Raw genomic sequence first — 21,698 nt, 5'->3', positions numbered from 1 at the left:
GTGGGAGAGGGCAACTGGGTCACTCACACATTTAACACCAGTCAGATAAACAATTTCTGTATCACTTAAATCAGACCTTGGTTACTATTTAGGATTCTTAGTTAAACACATGCTCTGGAACTATCCCGCGGCTACTAGAACCCCCTGTGCGTTTCTCCCCTGGTCTGCTTCCGTTCTATCCTGGAAAAGGGAAAAAATATCGAGGTAGCAAACCTAGACCCTCTGTCTTTTCTGCCAAGCTCAGCCTTTTAAAAACATAACAAGATCCTTTGAACATAGCTCTGTTTTATCACAGGATCTTTATTGAAGTTTTAATCAACACAGGCAGCTGACAAAATAGGAGATTGCAGATTCGTTTCTACATTATGTATCCTCCTTGTGAGTCTGGGGGAAAAAATGATAACATTAAAAGAAGAGAAAATAAACAGCCTCGTTTAAAAAACAAATGACTCCCACCAAACCAAGGAAATCCTCTTGCCCCCAGAGGAAGGCCGGCCGTGTGGCGTGCCGACTGCCGCCCCGGAGTTTGGAGCCTCTTGGAGATCATTACCATAAAACAAATAAGCATCTCGTTTTTGTCACCCACTATGAGTGAACTCAAAACCTTCGGCCCACGTCCAAAGATTCCTTCTCCACAGGCCCAGCCAGCGCTGAATCAGGCGAACAGCTCTGTGTCCAAATCCAGATCCTTTCGTAGGTCTGGCCACTGTTTCTTGGCCGTGGCCTCCTCTGGTCATCACTGCCTTCATCTCCCTCACTTGTTTCCTTTCTTTCCTTACCCAAGGATGGGACCAAGACCCAGTCTGAGCTTCTTCACTTGGTGTGTAAGGGAAGAATTACTGGATGAGGGATGAATGCTTCTCTCTTTCCAGCCCCATCTAGGTCCCTTTCAGAAGCCCAGTTACAGTCTTGTATTCCAAGAAGGACAAATTCTGGGCCCGCCTAGCGATTTTATTTCAAAAGTGGTGCATGGGAACTATTGAAGAGAGGGACCCTGGCAACTGCAGCCCAACTGGCAAGACTCTTGCTTGTCTGGCGAGTGCCACCTCTTTTCACTGAGACAGGAGGTCAGTGCAAAAGCCAAGGGAATCAAGCCCCTCATCTCAGGCAGGGCCAAGTGGTGTTACAGTGGAGAGCTGGGCTCTTCAGTTGTTTAGACTTGGATTTGTATCTCAGTTCTCCTGTATACAATGCGTAGGCTCACTCAGTATGCATTGACTGAATGAATGAATGAGGAAGAGGCGGATGGTGAGGATGTGGTGCAGGTGGGGCTGCAGGGAAGGCAGGAATGCCCAGTAGCAGAAAGGTCAGCTGGATTATGGCCCCTTAGGAAGGTTTCTTGAAACAATACCTTAACTGGGTTACAAAATAATAGATGCATACCAACTGGTAGAGAAGACTCAAGGTAGAACTAAGCAAGATGTGATAAGAAGATTGGCCCAAGGGTCCTCAGGGATTCTGGAGAGTTGGATGGGGTGATGTCAAAGAGTCTTGAATGCCAGATGGGGCCTGGGAGTGAGCATTGGATTCTTGAATAGGAGAGTGGAAGGATCTGTCCTTTGGGAATGATGATTTGGTCACAATGGAACGATGATGAATGAGCCACAAGGGGCCAGGACACATGATCTGTCTAGTACCACCTGATGTGGACTAACAAGGGCCAGAGCTCAGGCTCCAGGTGTCAAGATAAAGAAATGATACAATATTGGCAGATCCTCAGGGAGGCATTCAAATCAGTTTCTAAGTCAAAATAAAGACTTTCCAGGAAGCTTTCCTGGAAGCTCTATTTCTGTGCATCTTATCACTTTGCGACCAGATGCAGAGAACTGGATCGCTGAGCCAAGACCTCTTCCCATCATCCTTCCCTCTTTCTTGCTTCCTCAGATATCCATCTCATGTGCGCTCTGGCAGGTAGTGGGGATCCAAAGATGCAAGGCTCCAAGTCCCTCTTCCCAGATCTTCTCAGACCGCAGCAGACAGACAAATGGATACACAGACATGCCCAAGTGCTGAGGAGGCCAATGAGGGGACAATGGGACTAAAGCACAGTTCACAGAGGTTCATACCTTTGAGGTGGTCATTTGCACTGCACACAGGGACTTGGCCTCTGCAGAAAAGTGAAAGAGATGTTCCAAACCTTATTCATTGCAATAGGATGAAAGAAGGCTTGGGGGAATGTGGGGTTAATACACAAGACATGACTGGGTCTGACCAGGCACTCTGTTTGGTAGCAAAACCAGGCTGGTCCAGCCACAGTACCATGTGTGTGGGCTCAAGCTTTCGAGAGTCAACACCGCTGGATGGGGGTGGAGGATTCTTGGAAAGACTTCACAATTATTCTGGTCACCTTTAGCTTCTAGACTTCCTGAAGTACAGAGAGTACTTGCCCCTTAGCCGTGGGGAAGAGCAGTAAATTAGGTCAGAAATGCAATTTATCTCCATAGGTAACTAGGGGGAATTGTCCCAGAGCCTGGGTGACCACTAGCCAACTCCCCAAATCTGTCTCAAGGCAATCACAGTAAGTGATTTGCAATGGTGGGAATGGAAATGATTTATTCTGAGAACCCTGTCGGTATTGCTGTTAAATCATTTGTATTTTGTTATGGGACATGAGTGGGCTAGCCGTTCCCCAAACTACATTCCTTAGTTTGGGGCCCCCATGCCATTTCCACAACTGGTTATTTCAGGTGACAATTAACAGGAAATGATGGTAACAGCCTCAGGGTGGCCACTGTTCTGAAGGATGCTGCGTTTTAAGTTTCAATTACTTGTAGTCTCTGATCTAGGTCACCAAAAGGAAATGAGCTTCTTCTGTGGTTGTCAGAGAAAATCAGTTTCTTCTTCCCTCCTTCCCGTTCTTGGTTTGGTCAATTTTGAGGAAGTTCAACTAAGAGTTAAACCAATGGTTCTCTGGGGTCTCATCTGTAAGAAACACATCTATTTCTCCCACAACCCAAACTCTAAAAGGCAAAGTAGGGGACTGAAAGAATAAAAAGCAAATAATAAAACCAAAAGAAATAACGTTCCTTTGGCCTTTTCCCTGGGAGGTGAGAACCCTGTGTTACTGAGGGTGCTCCAGGCAGAGTCCCCAGGTGGAAACGCAGCATCCCAGCATTTCCTGCCCCAGTCGACGACAGGCTCATTCATTCTCCTGTGAGGAACTGTGATTCAGGTCCGCAGAACAGGAAGTGCTGGTTTCCAGGGCGAGGTAGCAAACCAGGGTCCAGCCCAGACAGGCTGAATGTGCGGGACTTCTGCTGTCTGCGGCCGCTGTAGCCGGCCTGGTGCTTTTCTGCTGCCTCTGCTAAGACGGCGAGCAGTGTCTGTTTGAAGTCTGGTCTTTGGGAAGGAGACCCAAGAGAACACGAGCTGGGCTTGTCTGGATATCAAAGTCCAAATTAAAAATTTATTCCAGTGTTTGAAAAATTCCCAGCCCAAACCTTCATATGGATTGAAAAAATACAGACTCCCTTGTTTCTGCAGTGTCTCCAGTTGAGGACTAGAGGATTTATTCTGGAAAAAAAAATTAAAGCAGGGTCAAATAGGTCCATAAGTGGACCCAGGTCAGCCAGCTTCTTAGCTAAATCTGTAAGGAAAGTTATCTGTTTAACCACTTAAGGCAACTGGGAAGCACTTGCTTTAGTTGTCATTTTTGGATCTTCTTCTTCTTCTTCTTCTTCTTTTTAACCCTTTCCTATTGCATGTCAGATCAACTGGCTCCTCACTGCTGGAGCTGGAGGGTGAAGAATAAGTAAGAGCTTCTCCTACTCAAACCCCCCTCCCCACTTCACCTCATTGGACAGAAAAGTGGAGATGAAGGCTTTCTAAAAAAGTTGTGAGTTTGAGGACTAAAATGGTAGCCAAGCAAAAACTCTAATAGTAACTATGAAATTATAGAAAACAAGAACGTAAAAAATTGTTATGAAAAACAGGAAAAAAAAGAACGAGTAAACATTTAAATAATATATTTAAAACAAGGACATTAACAAAATTTACAAAAGAAGTCAAACTAACCTAATAGGGGGCATTGTTAGTGAAATACTGAAACAGAAGTGGAGAATGAAAAATGAGCGCCAAGGGCAAAACACCTAGAGGAAGCATCACGATCAGTCTATCAAGTTCCGGTTGAAAGCCAAGGGCAGAATAGAGGAAAACGCTAGAAACATGTCAACAGACAGGAGTGGAGACAGCGCCGGAGCTACAAAACAACATAAAGCACCTGCAAAAGATGAATGCTAGGATGGGAATGAGTTTACACAGGTCCTCCAGTCCAGGGTTTTTGCTGTTGTTTTGATGAGCTTTATACTGTGAAGTGTAACTTACATGCCTCTCGTTAGTACACAGTTTGATGATTTGCAGAGCAGACACACCCTTTTGGTTCTGGTCCTGGAACACTGCCGTTACCCGCAAAGCTGCTGTCTTACTCCTGCTCTCTGAGTGTGACCTGTCTTCAAACTTCCATCATTGATGAGCCATGCCTGCTTGTGAAAGTCACATAGAGTCTTACAATATTTCTTTCTTTTTTATTTCTTCTTCTTTCATTTGATTTGAATAAGACCAATTTGTCAATCTTTTGTTTTAGGGCTAGAGTGAATTTTATGTCTTTTCAACTTTACTTTCACCAAAATGATGAATCTATTTTCATGCAGTACATTCTATAAGCTTTATTGTTTAACTTTTTACATTTAAGCCTATGATCTATATTTTATGTAGATTTTCAAATTCATTAATATAAAATTATTTATAATATCCACTAATATTTTTAATGTCCATATGGTGTATAATCGGTAATTTATGCTAACTCTCTTCTTATCTTGTTCAGTCTTACCTGAGATTTCTTTATTAACCTTTCTCTAAAGGATACGGACAAATACATAGAAACCCATTATACAATAAAGAATTAAGAGAATGCCAGCTGAAAAGTATATAATGAGTTTGTGGTTTAAAGCATGAGGAAAAATTATAATTGATTGGAAAACTCAAGAGAGATTTATGAAATGGAGGTCTTGGAGGTAATCCTTGAAGGAAAGGCAGAATTTGGGCAATGTAAAGAAGCATTTGGGCATTGCTGGCAATGGGAAACTTGGAAATAGTCATTTGGATAAAGTACAGCCAAGAATTGGGGAAGGTGGGAAGATCCAGACTATCACGAGACTTGAGTCATAGACAATGAGAAGGCAGTGAATGTTTTCAATGTGCTGTTATCTTGAATATTGGATAAATGTGATGAATGATGTTGAGAAAAGACGCCAAGTTTTCCAGCCTGGTGATTGGGAGGATGGTGACATTTCCAGAAAAAAAAAGAAGGCAGGAGATAGAGCATCTCAGGGTTTAGACATGTGGATTCATGGGTACCAGCATAAAGCTGAAGACTGAAGCCAAGACTGAATGAGTTATCAGAGGAGAAGCAGCTCTAGGAGGTGATCAGGCTGAGTCTGGAGCCATTGACTAGCTCCCTTTTAGAAGAGGACAGTGGAACCAGTGAGCGTGGGAGAGAGAAGGGAGTACAGAGCCATGGAAGCCAAGAAAGCAGGGTTTCCAGCTGGAGAGAGGTCACTACATTGGCCTCTACAGAGGGGCTGAGTGATGAGGACTGAGAAAGCTACTGGATGTAGCATCCAGTGGGAAATCACTGCTGACTTCGTGGTATTTCAGGAGATTGTGAATGTTTGGGGTCGATGGGAAGAGAAGAGGGAGCTTCATTAGAACCAACCCGCTTTGCCTACCTGTGAGCTCCCTGTTTCTTCCGTTCAGCAATTATTTACTGGCTCCTTCCATTTGTCAGACACCATGCTAGGTACTCATCGTATGGTGGTGAACAGAAGAGACAAGATTCCTCTCCTACTGAGCTTGCATCTAGAAAGGGTGCTGAACACCCAACAAATATAAAGACACAGTTTAAAAAAAAAACATGACTAGTGGTCGGGGCAAAAGAATAGAGGATTATGAGAGAGAATAAGAGGAGCTTGATTTAGAAAGCAGGGAGCATCAGGGAAGGCTTTCCCATGCATGGCATGGAGGGGCCTGCATGCATGTGACAGTACTGAAGTGACCTTGAGAGCCTCATTCAGGGGCAGGTCAGTTACAGAACATCACAATGCCGCCTCTTCATATAAGGCCCAGTCCTCACTCCCCAGCATATGCCTGTCTTCAAGAGACAGAGATCAAAGAGGAAAATTTGTAGTTTGATGCAGATTTTTCTTCAGAGACACGTGGGATCTGAATCTACCAGTGTTAAGTGATCATGTTGGGAGACTACAAGGGCTAACACAATTCATTGTAATTATCATTTATAATGTATACTCGTAATCATATTGCTTCTAGAATACCTTTATTATCTTTCACTTTTGAAGTGCTTGTGTTTCCCAGCAGACTTGGGAAGGGGCTTTTATTAGGCCCATCAATCCAAACCTTTTAAGGTGAGGGTGTTGCTACCTCAGAAGCCAAAGAGGCACTTGCTAGCCTGGAAAGAAAGCACTAAATAGTCATTAGCTCCTTCACTCTGTTTACCAGCCCGCCTGTCATTGAGGTTAGACTGGCCTCAGAATTAACACTCTGCTCTATTTGTCCATCGTTGTCTCTCAGAATGTGTTCTCAAGCGGCCGCACGCGCGCAGGGCTTGTTCCACGCCAGACCTGAGTTCCCGGGGAAGAGATACCTAAATTAAATTTGGTTTATTCAGTTTCATTTGAAATTAAGTCTGGGTTTAAAAGAAAGCCCCACTCAAACCTTTTCAAAGCAAGTATCCATCATCGGCACTAACTGGTCTCAGAAATCCTGATTCGGGGGATTTTATCACCGCAGTTACTCCATACTCAGGATGGTTTCTCCTCACCTCCTGTGCTCCTTTCACAGGAGCGAGGATGCTGCAAGCAGCCTGCTCTCCCCACCCCTACATCGAGCCCTCTCTCTCTCCCATGTCTGGCCCTCCTCTTCCTGCCTCAGCCTCATCTCACTTGTCCCCTGGGCTCTTGGGTCTTGTCTTCCTTAGGAACCTCTCTGTAGAAGCCCTTGTCCCTGGTCGGGCGACTGGCCCATGCATCTTGACCTGTCAGTGTTAAGACCCGATGGAGCCCACAGAGACGGCTCACCAGTGACCAGGGGCAGAGCAGCTGTATCAACTCAGCTTGGGGAAGCTCAAGTATCCAGTGATCTTGGCTGTGTGGAGTTTGAAATTAAGCCCAACATATTACTCACGGCAAAGCCAGGGGCAGCCAAGTTAAATAGAGCGCTCCCCAAAACATTCACGACTGAGTGGAGAAGGAAGCTCCAACCTGAAGAGAGGCTGTTTTATGCCTGCTTTTATTTTTTTAAACCACACGCTTTCCACAAGTGAGATGGGAAAAGTAGGATATTTATTACTCAAAGAACAATATTTATTACTTTAAAAAAGCAAAAATGCTTGGGCCTATGACCATATGCCATGTCCCTGTAACTCCGTAAGCTTGGCCACAATTGTAATGAGATCTCCTTTTGTCTAGAAACTGTGCTAAGGCATGTTCCAAACATGTTCTCATTCAGTCTTGATAACTCTATGACATGGGTACTGTTGCTACCCCACTTTGGCCTTGTGGAAGTTCGGGCAGACTGCTCTTAACTGACGGAGCTGGAATTGGAGCCCTGGCAGTCTGCTGCCATTTTGGTAGCTGTCTGCAAAAAGATGCAGGTACCCAGGAGCTTCGACGAAGAGAACACCTCTAGAGAAAGCCAGGATGCCACCCCGCGAGTCTGTGAGTGGTTTGTTTTTGAGGGAAGTTGGAAGGCTCGAGTTCAATAAACCAAGCAGGGCTTGAGCCTGCAGATTATTTTCCAACCAGGGGGAGTTCATTAAGTTGGAGGAAGAAAGAGGATCATTTAATGGACATAGAAAATGTTTTTATTTTCACCGATTTTTTTCCCCTAGCAGAACAGTCCAATCTTTCCAGGCCATGGTTCAGGCCTTCTGCCGGCCTTCCTACCTGGGATTGTTTCAAGAGGCCTGGGTCCCCTACTGGCCAGACCTTGCCCCTTTGCTGGATCAGGGCACATGCACAGCCCTTTGTAGGCACTCGTCCACACAGACATGTTTATTCGAGCACTGAGAATCTCGCTTCTCAAAAAGCCCCGGGAATTAGATTGTTTGTTTTCCACACTGAAAGTTTTCATTTGAAAAATAACCCTCTTTGTTTAGCTAATGAAAAGGAGGGGCTGCTGCTCTCTTCTCAGGCTGGGTAAGAATTCCATGGGCAGTAATTCTGTTGCTCAGTGGAAAATGTTTCGGTGTCTTGATGTTGTTTTGCAGACTGGCCCCTGCCTGGCCCTCACTCCAAGGACCACACATACACACATGTGCATGCTCGCCCCTACACAGTGCAACACTTCTCACCCTTCCCTGTTGGGGGCTGGGGAGGGCCACATCCTCTTTCCTGCACCTGCAGAACAAAAACGAGGTGGGTCCGTGGCTGACACCCCGCCAGAGGCATCCCTGCCTGTTTGGGAACAGAACGCTCTCCTGGGCCGAGCTCTCAACCCAGGAGACTGGGTGGGCCACAGAGGAAGGAAATTGGACTCTAAACGTCTCTTGTTTCTGTGCATCTCCATGTCAAGCAATCCTCTCACACCACAGAGGGGGTGGTCTGTAACATTCCCTCCTCATTAGGTTAGTCTGAAATGGCGATAAACACAGTGCTGTCATCGTTGGCCTTACAGCATGGCCGGCATGGTGCTGAGTGGTCTGGATTGTGCAAACCCTAGCAAAACGTGGCCCCAGAGGCAACTTAGTGGAGGGAGAGAACACGTGGATGCTCAGACCAAACAGATCTTCTCTGTCACTGAGCATCTCAGTCCACGGGCAAGTGGGTGGCAGCTGAGCCACTCTGAGCCTGTGCCCTCAACTGTGGACGAGGGGAGTTATTTATCTCCTGGGAATGTACAGTGCCATGGATGGTGTTCATCACATTTTGAATGTCCAAGGAACTTTGATCTTCTCCCCTCTTTTGTTCTCTGAAAACTGCCCACGTCCTGTCTAGCTGGGGAGACAAACCCCATTCCTGTGAAATAAGCTACAAACAATTGAGCTCTGTCCCAGCAGAGGTGAGCACAGAGCAGGGTGCCCTCGCCAAGGTCCCTGGCAGAGTCAGCAGGGGCTGTTGAGGGGGTGCTGAATACACTCTGGACTTGAGGATCTGTCACCACCAGTGGGACTGTTCAGTTTGTTATCCAGGGAATCTGAAGAATACCTTCTGTCCAGATCCTGGTATAGGAAAGATACATCTGCCCTGAGAGACGTGGCTGAAACGCAGTTCTGCTTAAAGGCGAGCAAAAGAAATGGGCAAGATGACTGCTATGTAAAAATAGAAATTTAGAAGTCCCATATGCATAAAATATAAAGAGACAGCATGGGGTAAATGAATAGATTTGAAAGGAGATGTAGTATGAAACCAGTGTATTAGTCAGACCGCTTTGGGTTTTAAATGATGGAAACCCTCTTCTAACATTACCTTAAACAAATAAATAAAGAAGGAATTTATTGGTTCATATTACTAAGACGTTCTGGGTTAGATCTTCAGCTGGGGCTGAATACACAGTTATGTCAGGGCAAGCTCGTTTGTTCTCTCTCGCTCTCTCTCACCATCTCTTCATTTTGTCTGATAGTCTCATTCTCTCCTCTTTGTGATTAACTTCTTACTCTCACCTTAGCAGTGCTGCAGAGAAATTCTCTTTCTCAACATCTGTATATATCAAAGCCAGGGAAGACTCTAAATGACCCAGCCCTGAACCTGTCATTGGCTAGAAAATAAGGTACTATATCTTGCAAAAGTCAACCAAAATGTTTGTGGAGTGCCTGCTCTGTGCTAGGCATTCATCCAGCCACTGGGGACCCAGCAGTGAGTGGGAGAGACAATGCTCTCCCCCCAGGGAGCTGACAGTCTTGGAAGAGGCCAGCGTTTGAGCTGAATGCTGCTGCCTCCTGCTGCTCTGCATCCGGAACCAAACAGGAGAGAGTCCTCTCTCCTCACAAAGAAGCTAATTCCTTTGCAAAATTAACAGAAAGTCACCAAGTACAATTATATGTGCTGAAGGCTCTCACATATCAGACAAGCATACATGTCTCTCCACATTCCGACCAGCAGGGCAGCCTCAGTAGAAATGGTGCCTCCTGGAGGTGTGCAGCAGGCAGTACCGCCAGTCAGAATGGCTTAGCTTCTGAGGACACATCATGGCTTTGGGGTTTCCTGCAGAAAACTCTCACAGGGAGATACATATATATTTAAGAGGAAAGAATATATATTTCAAGGGGGGGAATATAATATATGGGGGAAATCATATATATATATAAAGTATCATTACTCTCTGATCAGAAGAAGGTGTGATGCTCTGTAATCAACAGCAGGAAATGGAATCAACCCCATACCCTCTTGGAGTGCCTTGTAAAGGGTACTGTGATTTTAGGCTGGGGAGAAAAAAAATGGCTTCTCAAAATGTCTGTGTGCGGAGAAACCAGTAGATTTGTGTTTCTTGATGACTTAGATGTGCGATGGGGTAGGAGGGGGGACTGACCAAATGTGATTTATTCAATATGTATCGAGTACCTACTATGTGCCGATCCCTGGATATATGACGACAAATAACCCAGCATCTCTGCTTCATGGATAAAATGACAAGCACAGGGACCTCCGTCTGAACTGACCACACTCTTGTGGGTACGTGTCTAAGGGAAAGATGCCACACACACACTATCATGTGTCTGAGACACACGGTGGGTGTTAGTGCTTATGGTGGAAATGGATAGTTTTCCCCTCACCTCAGAGTGGCTGCCTGGAGCCCCAGCAAGGAAGCTTGGCTGGAAGCCGGGAGGTTTGGGAGAAAGGTGAAGGCAGGCTTTCATGTCAGGCCTCGGAGCCATCTGAGGCCACCGCTTGTAAGCACGCTTAACCTCTGCAGGCCCAGAGCGCTGTGCGACAAGTCTCCCCAGGGCCTGTGGACAATCATTACTTTTATTATGCTTCTTACTGTCAGGTCCTCCGGAATCCTCATGGACTGCTCTTATGACTTCAGGTTGTCCCAAAAGAGAACTCGAGAATCGGTGATGAGCACAGTGGGAGACGGAGCCGGCTGCCTATCTCAAAAGGGCACATCACCATAATCACGGCTACACGGTGAGCATATGCAGAAGGAATGAACAGGGGTGTTTGTGTCAGGAGCAGCCAAGAGGACACAGAAACCAGGGGTCCCCTCCCTGCAAGCCTCCCCCTTCCACCACCAAACAGTGCCCCTGTCTTCCCCCTGACCCTGCAGGGCCCCCTCCCCCAGTAGCCACCTTTGCTGTGATTCCACTGAGTTCACCCTGGGTCTCCCCTGGGCTGGCTGTTGCCTTCATATTTCATGCGGAATGTGCAGCTTCCCAGGAGCCCGAGGCATGCCCTGCATTCTGATGCCTCGGCGGCTCTGACACCAGCCAGCTCCAGAGCATGTCTAATGAGGAGGCCGACACAGAGGCAGAGGAGTCAGCCGGGCTGCGGCGCAGGCCGCGCACTTGGAGTGGGGCGGCAGGAGGGCAGGGGGCGGGCGAGGAGGGCGGCCACTCTTCCATCACCAGATCCTGCAAACCCGGGCCCATTTAAATGACACCAGGAATTGGATGAGAGCCACGTGAGGAGCAATTCAGAGCGGGGAACATGCTGGGGAAAAGCATAAAGTTAAAAGAGAACGGAGAGACTGCAGAGACAGAGGAGGTGGACGCTCTGCCCTCGCATGTTTCAGTAGGCAGGGCAACTGCCCGTTTCCATGTTCCTTCCAATGTCGGGCTTCTTCAGGCTTCCTTAGAGACCACTTCGTTATCTAAAAGATCCTGCTGAACTGAAGTTTTTCCTTTCTCTAAAGTCTCATCTACCTTAATTTCCCGCATTACTCCTCATTTTGACTGGCTCTATCAGGATAAATAGACCCTGGCTTCCCCTGGGATTTAGGGCGTTTACACTTGGGGGCAGAGCCAGTGCCTTCCCTGAGGCTTTTCTTCTTCTCTTTACAATCTCCAGCTTTTTGCCAGACTCTTCTGTCCTAGCGGTGTCTTTGTCAGTGCCTGGAAGGGTGGCACTCTGCCAGCTGGGCTCCGAGGACCCACTGTCTCAGCCCAAGACTCTCCTTCTCCGCCTTGTCAGCCCACTTGAGGGCACACCAGGTGTGCAGAGCTCGGCTCACGTTGACCACAGAGTCTGCCAATCCCCCTCGGACTCCATCACACAGATTTGCTCTTGTACCTGGACTCCTCCATCCAGTAAGATGCTATTCGATTCCTTTTCCAGAGCATCAGTGAAACAGCCCTGGCCAGAGAGATCCTTTTGGCACGTTGCTGAAAACTTCCTGTCCAAGTCAGAGGCAACGTCACCTATTTGTGGGTTGTTTCGTTACTTTCCAATTCCCATTACAACAGACCCCTTTCTAATCTTCGTATCAAATCCATCACAAAATGAAGGGAGAGTACTTTGAAGCCACCTCCTTTGCTAATCCTGAAGCTGAAATGTTAGAAGATACCCCGTTTGTTTGGCAAGCTCAGTTTTTCATAAACACACTGTGTTAACTTCTCATCATCCTGTTGTCTTGCTCACTGAGCCTTTCTCTCTTAAGATTTGTTCCATTTTCTTGCAAAATATTGAAATTCCCAGTTCTGTATTTTCCCTGGATTATTTCCAAGGAGATAATGCTTTCCTATTTTGGAAATTGGTCCCACATGTCTTCTTTGAATACTTCTGATAAATCCCCCTGATCATGATTCATAGTTTTCAGTACTTTAATAAGTGGGCTTTTTAAGCAATTGTTTCAATCAGTTTTCTAATTTGGGCTTTGGGGAGGGCGATTCCTTCCAATCTACGGATCCGTACTCTTTCCAAGGGCAACCTTTCCTGGGTAGGCTTCCTTGGTTGACATCAAAGAACTAAAGTAGGGCCAAAAGAAATCTGAAAGTGGAAATAGGGTAAAACAAGTGGCAGGCTTAGGAGGAGAAAAAATAGCCAACTCTGTTTTCCCAAATTCTTTGGGAATTCCCCAAATATGAGAAAGGGGAAGTAGGAGGGCGTTCAGAATGGAAAACACTGAGGAGCAGGGAGGAGAAAGAGACAACGTAGGATAAGGGGACGTGAAATGCCTCGGTGTGTGAAACTGAGGGAACCTGCCAGCCCAAGCAACATCCGTGGAGTGAGTTCAGGCCCTAATCCTTCCAGGACAAGTTCTGGAATCTCTGGAAAGCGGTGGAATCCCTGGTGTATTTGACATGCAGCATAGGGCACTGTTTCTCAGCCTCTCGTCTCTGTTACAATATTGATATTCAGGAATCAGCATTTAGTATTCAATAGTAATTGTTTCTATTTCTCATTTAGTTTTAAACTAACAATTAGCAATTTAAAAAGAGGAAATTTTAAAGATCAATTTTAAAGATATTAATCAGTCAGCAGAATATCTCACATGTGCACTAAAATGTACACATAGTAAACAAAAAAATTATAGCTCAGAGTGTGCACTTCATTTCACTGTCTTGAATTGTTAAAACAAAAACTCTGAGAGGTCACATAAAATAACAGAATTGTGTTGTTTCGTACTTACCATCTTGTACTATTGCTGTTTTTTTTCATCTACTGTTTGAATGCAGGGATATGTTTCATCATAGGAGTTGAAGACATAAACTACACACAGTGTGAATTCAAAATAGCCCTAATTCCAAGAATTTACTCCCAAAAGGAACATGAATATGTGTCTGCCTGTATTGGAGACTGTATGGATGAAAATTTCTGAATTGACTCCCATGTAAAATGCAAAAATTATTAAATGGTAAGTAATAAAAATGTGTTTATACATATTATATATATATGACTAAAACTCAACAGTAACTTAGACCAACAAAAAGATTTTTGGGGGGTGGGAGGAGGAATATTTTATATTGGCACTTTTTAGAATCAATGTGCATGGTGAAAATAAAAGGCTGGCCAACATCACACCTGTAGTCAGGGCGTTCTGCTCCCGCTACCCTCGGGCCGCTGCTGGACCATCACGGGGGTGCTAAGCAGGAGTACGTACTCAGGCATGCCCAGAAGTGCGCTTCCTGCAAGCAAGGAAGAATCAGGGTCTGAAATAAGAGTGTATGTTGTTTGAGGGGAGAAATTACGTATGGTTATTCCATTTCACACATTTAGGCTTTAATCTCTTCAGTGATGTGAATATCTTCAGGGTGCTGTCATCAAGAGTCACTGGAAGGCCCAGAGCCTGTACTGCCCCCCTCCTCTAACTGCCCCCCTGGATGTAGCACACGGCCTGGTTCACTGTAAATGTTCTCTGTAAATGTCCACTGATAGAGAGATTTCTCTAATCAATATCTTCACCAGTTTAAAAGCAACTCATCCTCTCTGCTGTGTGAACTCATGAATCACACCCTTCTCCTCTTGCATTTATTACCTACACCAGTGGGCTTGTTTTCCCTACCACGGTTATGTAAGAGTCTTGACTCTCTGCAAACCTCTTAGCTCACCTTCACTGCCTCGGAAGACCAACACTGGGGAAGCAAGAAAGAAGACAGGAAGTGGGAAGAAAACCCCCAAAGACTTCAGTGCGTTGGCTCCACCTGTGATCACGCACAGATGCAGATTCTTAGACCTACAGGCCTGGTGAGGTTCTTGCTATCTTTACAAAACGGAAGAGACACATCCAGAGAGGTGTCCCAGGGCCCAGGTGGGAGTGTGGAAGAGGTGGGGTCGGGGGAGGCTGGAAGATGCAGTCCTCTGGAAACTTTGCAGGCCCTTGTCTGCCTTCCTTGGGGGGAGATTCAGCTCTGTGAGTTGGAGCAGTTCCCCCTGCCCACCTCCAGACCCCGCAGTTTAGTTCTTCATTAAAAGAAGGTCCATAGAGGGACTTAAACACAAAACTCCCCATAATGGTGAATATTCAGAATTACTTTCCACCTGATACTGCTTCATTTAATTGGACTAAAGCAGGCTCCCCTGGCTCTAGGCTCCCTTGAAATCCTGCCCAAATTTGCCTGGCTCCTGCGTGGGCCTGGGTAAATATGAGGCAGGTGCACCGAGGGGCTGCGAGCTGGGATCCCATGAACTGTAATGGTTGCTGCATGACTGATTCCCCAACTCCTCCGCCCTCCCGCTAAATCCCATGACCCTCCCTGCTTATGCAAAGAGCAGACTCCCCGGTGCCGTCTTATGAAGAAGTGGTAGAGCAATTTCATTTAATATTGCTAGTGCTTCCATTAACCTGACTATATTGCTCTCCATCCTCAATTTAAGACTCCCTCTTTCTCTTGATTATCGCTGTATTTCAGAGCACCTGAATGTCCTCCCCAGGCCCCTAAGCCAGCCTGGAATAAGTTGATGATCGAAGCTCTGGTTCCTTGAGGTTTCTGGCTGTAGAGTAGTGCAGCCTTGCCGGGCCCCACCCGCAGTCTTAGAAACCAGCCCGGGGGTCTCCATTTTGCTCAGAATGGGGCTCCCTCTAGTGGCTCTGATGGTCCCTGTATTCACTCTCCGGCCTCTATTTCCCTCCCTTCCTTCCTTTTTTTTTTTTTTCATTCATCACTTTTTTCTTTTTATCATTAAGATTTGTGGGATAAGAAAATATTTTTGAGTTTTGTTGGAGGTGGGTAGGTAGAAGTGTTTTACAAACTATTTTGACTCTATATGATTGATTGGTTGATTGATTGAATTGTTAATAAGTATGTATGAAGTGCCTACTATGTGCCAGGCACATAGGTAGGTAGGTGCTGGGGATGAATTGTGAGCCAAACTGCTAAATGTTCTGTTTTCATGATGCTTAAATTGTAGCAGAAAGAGACAGAGATAAAAAGTTAAAAAAAAAAGTTATAGCAGATGATGATAAATAGTATGAAGAAAGATAAAGCAGGGAAAGGGGCCAGAGAGTGATGGGGAGCCCCCCATAAGTGCTCTTGTGTATATACATGCTCCTTTGAATGACAGAGGCCTCTCTCCATCTAAATTCTGCAATAAGGGTGATGGTGGGGGTGAGCTGAGAACACTCTTCCTGGGGAGAGTAGAACTGGCAGCGCACCGGAGCAGACTCTCCCCTGCCCATGGCTTGCGTCCCTGCCGTGGCTTGCAGGAAGCTGCCCAGGAAGAAGCACAACCCCAGGCTTTCCCCGGAGTGCAGCCCTGGGAGCATGAAGCATTGATATGACTACAGGAAGCAAAAAGGTGGCGCACTCTGCTCCATCCTGTCCCTGCGTCAGAACCCTCATTCCATCACCACTTGCCTGCCAAGCTCCAGGTAAAGGCTGTTGCCCCGACCCCTTGCATCCTCTGGGCAGCCTAGGATTGAATGAAAGTTGGCTTCTTGAACCTGTGATAAGTGGGATGAAGCCTGCTGCTGCATTCCTCCAGGCCCCTAGTGCCTTCAGGGAGTGGTCCATTGCCTCTCTCAAGGAGAGCATAGTTCTCTGGCCTCAGCAGAGAATAGGAACCATGGAGTCATATGATCGGAGGAGAGGATGATCCTCTAAGAAAAAGAGGCTAAGACGAGGGGGAGAAGAATTATATTCCTTCCATGAAGATGGGGTTCTAGCCCTCAGTATACAGCTAAGGGGGGATAGAGGGAAAGCTTTAGAGTTGGTCAGACTTGGGTTTGGATCCTGCACCCACAGGTCTCTAGCTGTCTGGTTTTGGATCATTTACTAACCTTCTCTGAGCCATAATGTCCTCGCTGGTAGATTGGGCCAATTACACCTATTCACAGGCATCTATATTAAAAGAAAAATATAAATGGACAATTCTGGGCATGGGAAAAGAGGCTGGCACTGAGTTGATGACCATAAGTGTCATTTTCTGGGGTTTTTTTTTTTTTGTTGTTGTTTTTTTTGAGAATAGAAAAGGCTTTTTTCTTAGAGGTACGCTGCCATAGACAACAGCAGGCCACCCAGACGAGAGGTGCCTGTTGAGCCTCATTTCCTGGGATTTTACTTAAGTATTAAGATGTCCTTATTTTTTGAAGACTGAGGAATTTTAGGGGTGAAATAGCATATCTATAGTTTACTTTTAAATTTCAAAAAAAAAATATTGTGAAGTAAATATGGTACCTTTTCCTCTTTGGAGAACCTCTACCCAGCACAACACTTACCCATATGTATTCAAAACCTAGGTAACATCATTCATTGTCTTGGTTTAAAAAACCATCAACTTGCCAACAACACTCTATTTATATCTTCCAAGCCAGACCTCTCTTAGGAACTTCAGACTCAAATATTCAACTGCCAATTTGACGTCTAAAAGCCAGCGTGTCCCAAATGGAATCCTTGATTCCCCATCCCAGTCCGACCCTAACATCCTGTTCCCTGCCCCAGCCCCACCCCACGTTTTCCATCTCTGGAAAGAGCACCACCTTTCACCCAGATGCTTGAGCCAGAAACCTTCAAGATAGTCCTGATCCCTCTCCTCCCTCACTCCTCACAGCCAATCCATCAGCATTCCCTGCTGATCTGACCCTAAAGATTTCCCTGATCCACCCCCTTCCCACCACCTCCACTGCCACTTTTATCTGGACCACAACAACAGCCTATGAAATTAATCTCCCTTGTCATCCATTCCCTGTGTAGCCAGCACCATCTTTTTAAAGCACAAACCACATCACGTCACTTGCCTGCTTAAAACTATCAGTAACTTCCCTGGCATGTCCAGTTAAATCCAAACACCTCCCCTCAGCCCATAAGACCAGGTGTGGTTCTTGTCTCCTTTCCCACCTTCCTCACCCTCCTCCCCTTCTCCATCCCTCTGTCTTCCTCACTGCACTCCAGACAATGCAGCCTCCTCTCCATTTCTCTGACAAGCCAGTCTCCTTCCCCTTCTGGGCTTTCCACTAGGCTGTTTCCTCCAGCTTGAATTCTCTACCCCCTCTTCTTCCCACATCTTTTCCTTCTCAGCCTTCAGGTCTCAACCTACATTTTACTTCTCTGAGTACCCTTCTGTGACACCCCGCATCTCAAATAGGCCCCTCAGTCATTCTCATAGTGCACTGATCTGTTAACCTTCAGAGAGGCAAGAATCATCTGTTTACCTGTGGATAGCCAATGTTTCCCATAGAGCTCATGAAATATTTAGCCTATAAATGAATGAACCAATTAAAAAGTCCACTGCCCTTATTCCAAATCCCCATCTCTGGGCCCCATACCCTGATTCTCAGCCACAGGTACCAGGCCATTACTTTTGCCAGCCCTCTTGTGGCCACAGAGGCCCCTCTTGGTGAGACCCACAAGCTTCCATCTCTGCCTGTCACTGCACCAACCTTCCAGTTGCTCCACCAGCATCCCAGTGCCCTTGAAAGGCAGGTTGGCTGATCTGGGGCATGGAGGATACCTTTGTTCCAACCCAAGGTTCTGCCTTCTTGTGCCTGTATGAATCGTACGTGTTTCATACGCCATCTCTTACTCTCTTGCAACAACAGCTGCCTCTAGGTTGCCCATCCAACAATTCTTGTGAAATAGGACGATGCCAATGTTGACAGCAGACCGCAGGCCATTCCTTACTTGTGTTGGGCCCCGTGAGAGGCCTTCTCCTTGCACTTTTGGAGGTAGTCTCCTGCTGTTGCTGAGGTCAGCATTCAGACCAGCTTTGAACGTGGAAGCCTCGCCCATCCCAGGGCGACTCTGGCTTTCTTATCAGACTCTGCCCTAATGGGAAGTGAATGCTGCAATCGTGGGGCACACTCAGAGGTCACAATTACGTAAGGATTATTAATGAAGCAACAATGTCAAAATTGTGTGAAATCAAACTCAGATTTAAGTACTTAAAATAAACAGATATAAAGTAACAGATGTCCCGTTTTGTTCTCAGATGATTTCATCCCTTGTTAAAAATAAATGTCTGGCTTGAAATGGAGAAAAAAAATAAAAGGGAACTTTACTTCCATGTTAAAAATTAATTGAATCCAGAGTTTGGTAAAGCAACCAAGTGGTGTGGGTTTTTTTCTTAAGGCAAAGACGTACTTGTGTTGATTTTTATTTCAGCGAGTAATAAATTCACTGCACAGCCCCAACTTTGATAGACCAAACTCACGTCCTTTGAAACCCAAAGGGAAAATTTCTCCATAGTTATTATGTAGATAAGAATGGGGCCCTGTGTATCCTTCTGAGGAGAATTTAGTTCCATGCTGAACCCCAGTGGAGGCAACAGCAGAGTCTTCGAAATTTGCAGGTCCTGATTGTCATTCTTGCACCATCAGAATCCCACTGAGGTGATCTTGCCTTGGAATTTCAGTGTGGAATTCCCAGAGAAGACTCCTACTGAAATTAGTAATGGGAAAGGCAAATTAGGTCATCTTGTCCGTCCCCCTGCCAGCTTCCTACACTGTGGTTAATTTTCTCCTCCTTTGATCAGATACATTTTAAATGTTTCAAGAGATGGAAATTGCACCAGTTGGCTCCCTCTAGAGTTCCACAGTCTACTGAAGCTACGGGCCTCGATTTTCTGCGTATGAGACTCGGTGGGAATTTTTCCAGGAGTGGAAGGCTATTTGTGGGCTGGGGGCTGCCTTTACCTCCCCCAAATGTCTCCTCATTGTTCTGGTTGAGGCCCAATTCGGAGGGATTAGAAAGCCAGAGGAATGTTCATCTGTCCAAAATCACAAAATGGCCCCGGGAACATTCAAAGGAAATAATTTATTTGTAGATTCTGAGTATAAACACCAGGGGATTGATATTGATGCCCTTGAATAAAAGATGGAGCAGCTCATAGTCCTGATGCTGGCTCTCTGTGCGAGAGAGTTACATGTAGCAACGTTTATTGGCAGGGATAAATAATCCAGATAAGAAACCACATGTTTTTCAGGCAGAAAATACATATGTTACCAAGCTGTTCTTCACTTTGAAAAGTCAAAATACTTTATATTTTTGAATCAATTAAAATGTCATTGCCCTTATTTCAAATCCTCATCTCTGAACCCCACACCTGAAAAAAAAAAAAACCAACATTAGATTAGCAGTGAAGAGTAAAGGATGGGATAGTGGTGATGGTTGCACAACATCGTCAGTCTGCTTAATGGCACTGAATTGTATGTTTGAAAATGGCTGAAATGGTTTAAAAGAAAAAAAGAGGAGGATAAAAAAAATGAAGCCATTACAACCGTGTCAGAGGTAAGCAAGGGACACTATATGCAGTGGGTAGGGTGGATAGCCATGGTGGAAAGGGTGGCGTCTGGTTTTGCTCAGACTTGCTTCACTTCTTTGCGCTTTACTCTGAAGCTTCTCTATAGACAGAGGGTGGGACAAGATGTCCCCAAGTCTCCCCAGCCCCACACATGCCCGTTTTGTGGCAGACACTGGTGTTGCCAACTCCCCATTCGTTCTCCTTTCCTTCTGACTAACAGAAAATGGATTCAGATTTTGAGTGTTGCTTTGCTCAACCGTTAAATAAAAACTGAAAGCTCACTTCCCACCTTCCTTGCAGTTGGAGGCTGGCCGTGTGACTCGATTCTGACCAGTGAGATGTAGGCAGCATCCTGGGGAGGTGCCACCTTGCCTCTGTGCCCTTTTGTCTTTCTCCTTCTACCTTTTGCTCCTCTATGGTTGTGAAGCCTGAAGGAGCAGCAGCAAAGATGATATAGGGATAATGCAGAAAGAGCGAAGGCAGGTGGTGACATTACAGAGCTGACATACCAGGCCTTATAGGGGCTGAAGATTCTCCCTTTACAGGTTCTTTTGACTGGTCTTATAATTAAATTGATGTAAAATAGATCAACAGGAGAAAAACAAATTTAATTTCATATGTACAGGTGTCCCAAAGATATAAGACTCAAGGACAAGTTGGGCAGTCGAGCTTTTGTGCTGTCTGAATGGGAGAGGGGCCGAGGCTTCGAAGGGGAGGAGGGCGAGTTGCAGGACAGTGAGAAGAGCTAATGTGGGGTAGTTAGAAGTTTGCCGTGCCATGCAGATAGGTCTTTCAGATAAAAACATTATCTCTGGTAATCGTCCTTTTTTTTGTTTCGGCCCCTATCTAAACTCTTTTAGGTAGTTAAGGGAGAGGTAAACATTTTTCCTGAGACTGCTAGGTCTTGATTGCCTTCAGTTCAGAATAATCCACATGACAAAGTGGCGTATTTTGGTGTGGCATGTTCTCCTCCCTTTCACCCTGGACAGTTAAATCAGCAGTGTGTGTGTGTGTGTGTGTGTGTGTGTGTGTGTGTGTGTGTGTGTGTGTGTGTGTGTGTGTGTGTGTGTGTGTGTGTGTGTTGTGTGTGTGTGTTCCTGAAATGAGTAAACACCTTCACTTGTTTCAGCCAGGACAGTATGGCTTTCTGTTACCATCAAATGCCTTCTTAACTGACATAAGCTCTATGTTATGTCATTTGAAATTCCGCATTACTCATTCTGTTGAACGAAGTGCTGAAGGCCAGTGTTAAAATACAAATACTCTCTGAGAGGGGAACATTTTCAGTTATAACAAACCATTGACATCTTGCTCCAAGTGAGTTCATCAAAATAGCTATCTGGTCCAATAGCAGGGACCTAACGGAATAGGCGAGGGTTTTGCTGGGAGGGAGGGGACTTTGTCCCCACTGAGTCACTACAAAGACGGAGTCCTGGGGTCTGTGGGTTGCGGGTCTTGGGGAAGATGGACAGTGCTTGAGGAAAGATGGAGAATAATTGGAAAGGATGTGGAAAAGACGAAGTTTGTCCTGGAATTCATTTCTTGTGGAGGGTGCTTCAGTCCTGAGCAACAACA

General features: G+C 45.8%; 1 long non-coding RNA gene across 1 annotated transcript; it reads right to left on the bottom strand.

Annotated features, from left to right (window-relative positions):
• Nucleotides 1–280: 280 nt before the first annotated feature.
• LOC140695833 (uncharacterized) lies at nt 281–1,514 on the bottom strand. Its single transcript, XR_012071662.1, has 2 exons — nt 1,384–1,514; nt 281–384 (listed from the first exon to the last, which is right to left on the bottom strand). It is a non-coding gene; the product is annotated as an uncharacterized lncRNA (long non-coding RNA).
• Nucleotides 1,515–21,698: the final 20,184 nt, after the last annotated feature.

This window comes from Vicugna pacos, chromosome 4, assembly GCF_048564905.1.
Source record: "Vicugna pacos chromosome 4, VicPac4, whole genome shotgun sequence".
Taxonomy (NCBI): domain Eukaryota; kingdom Metazoa; phylum Chordata; class Mammalia; order Artiodactyla; family Camelidae; genus Vicugna; species Vicugna pacos.
This window is presented reverse-complemented; position numbering and strand designations above follow the sequence as displayed.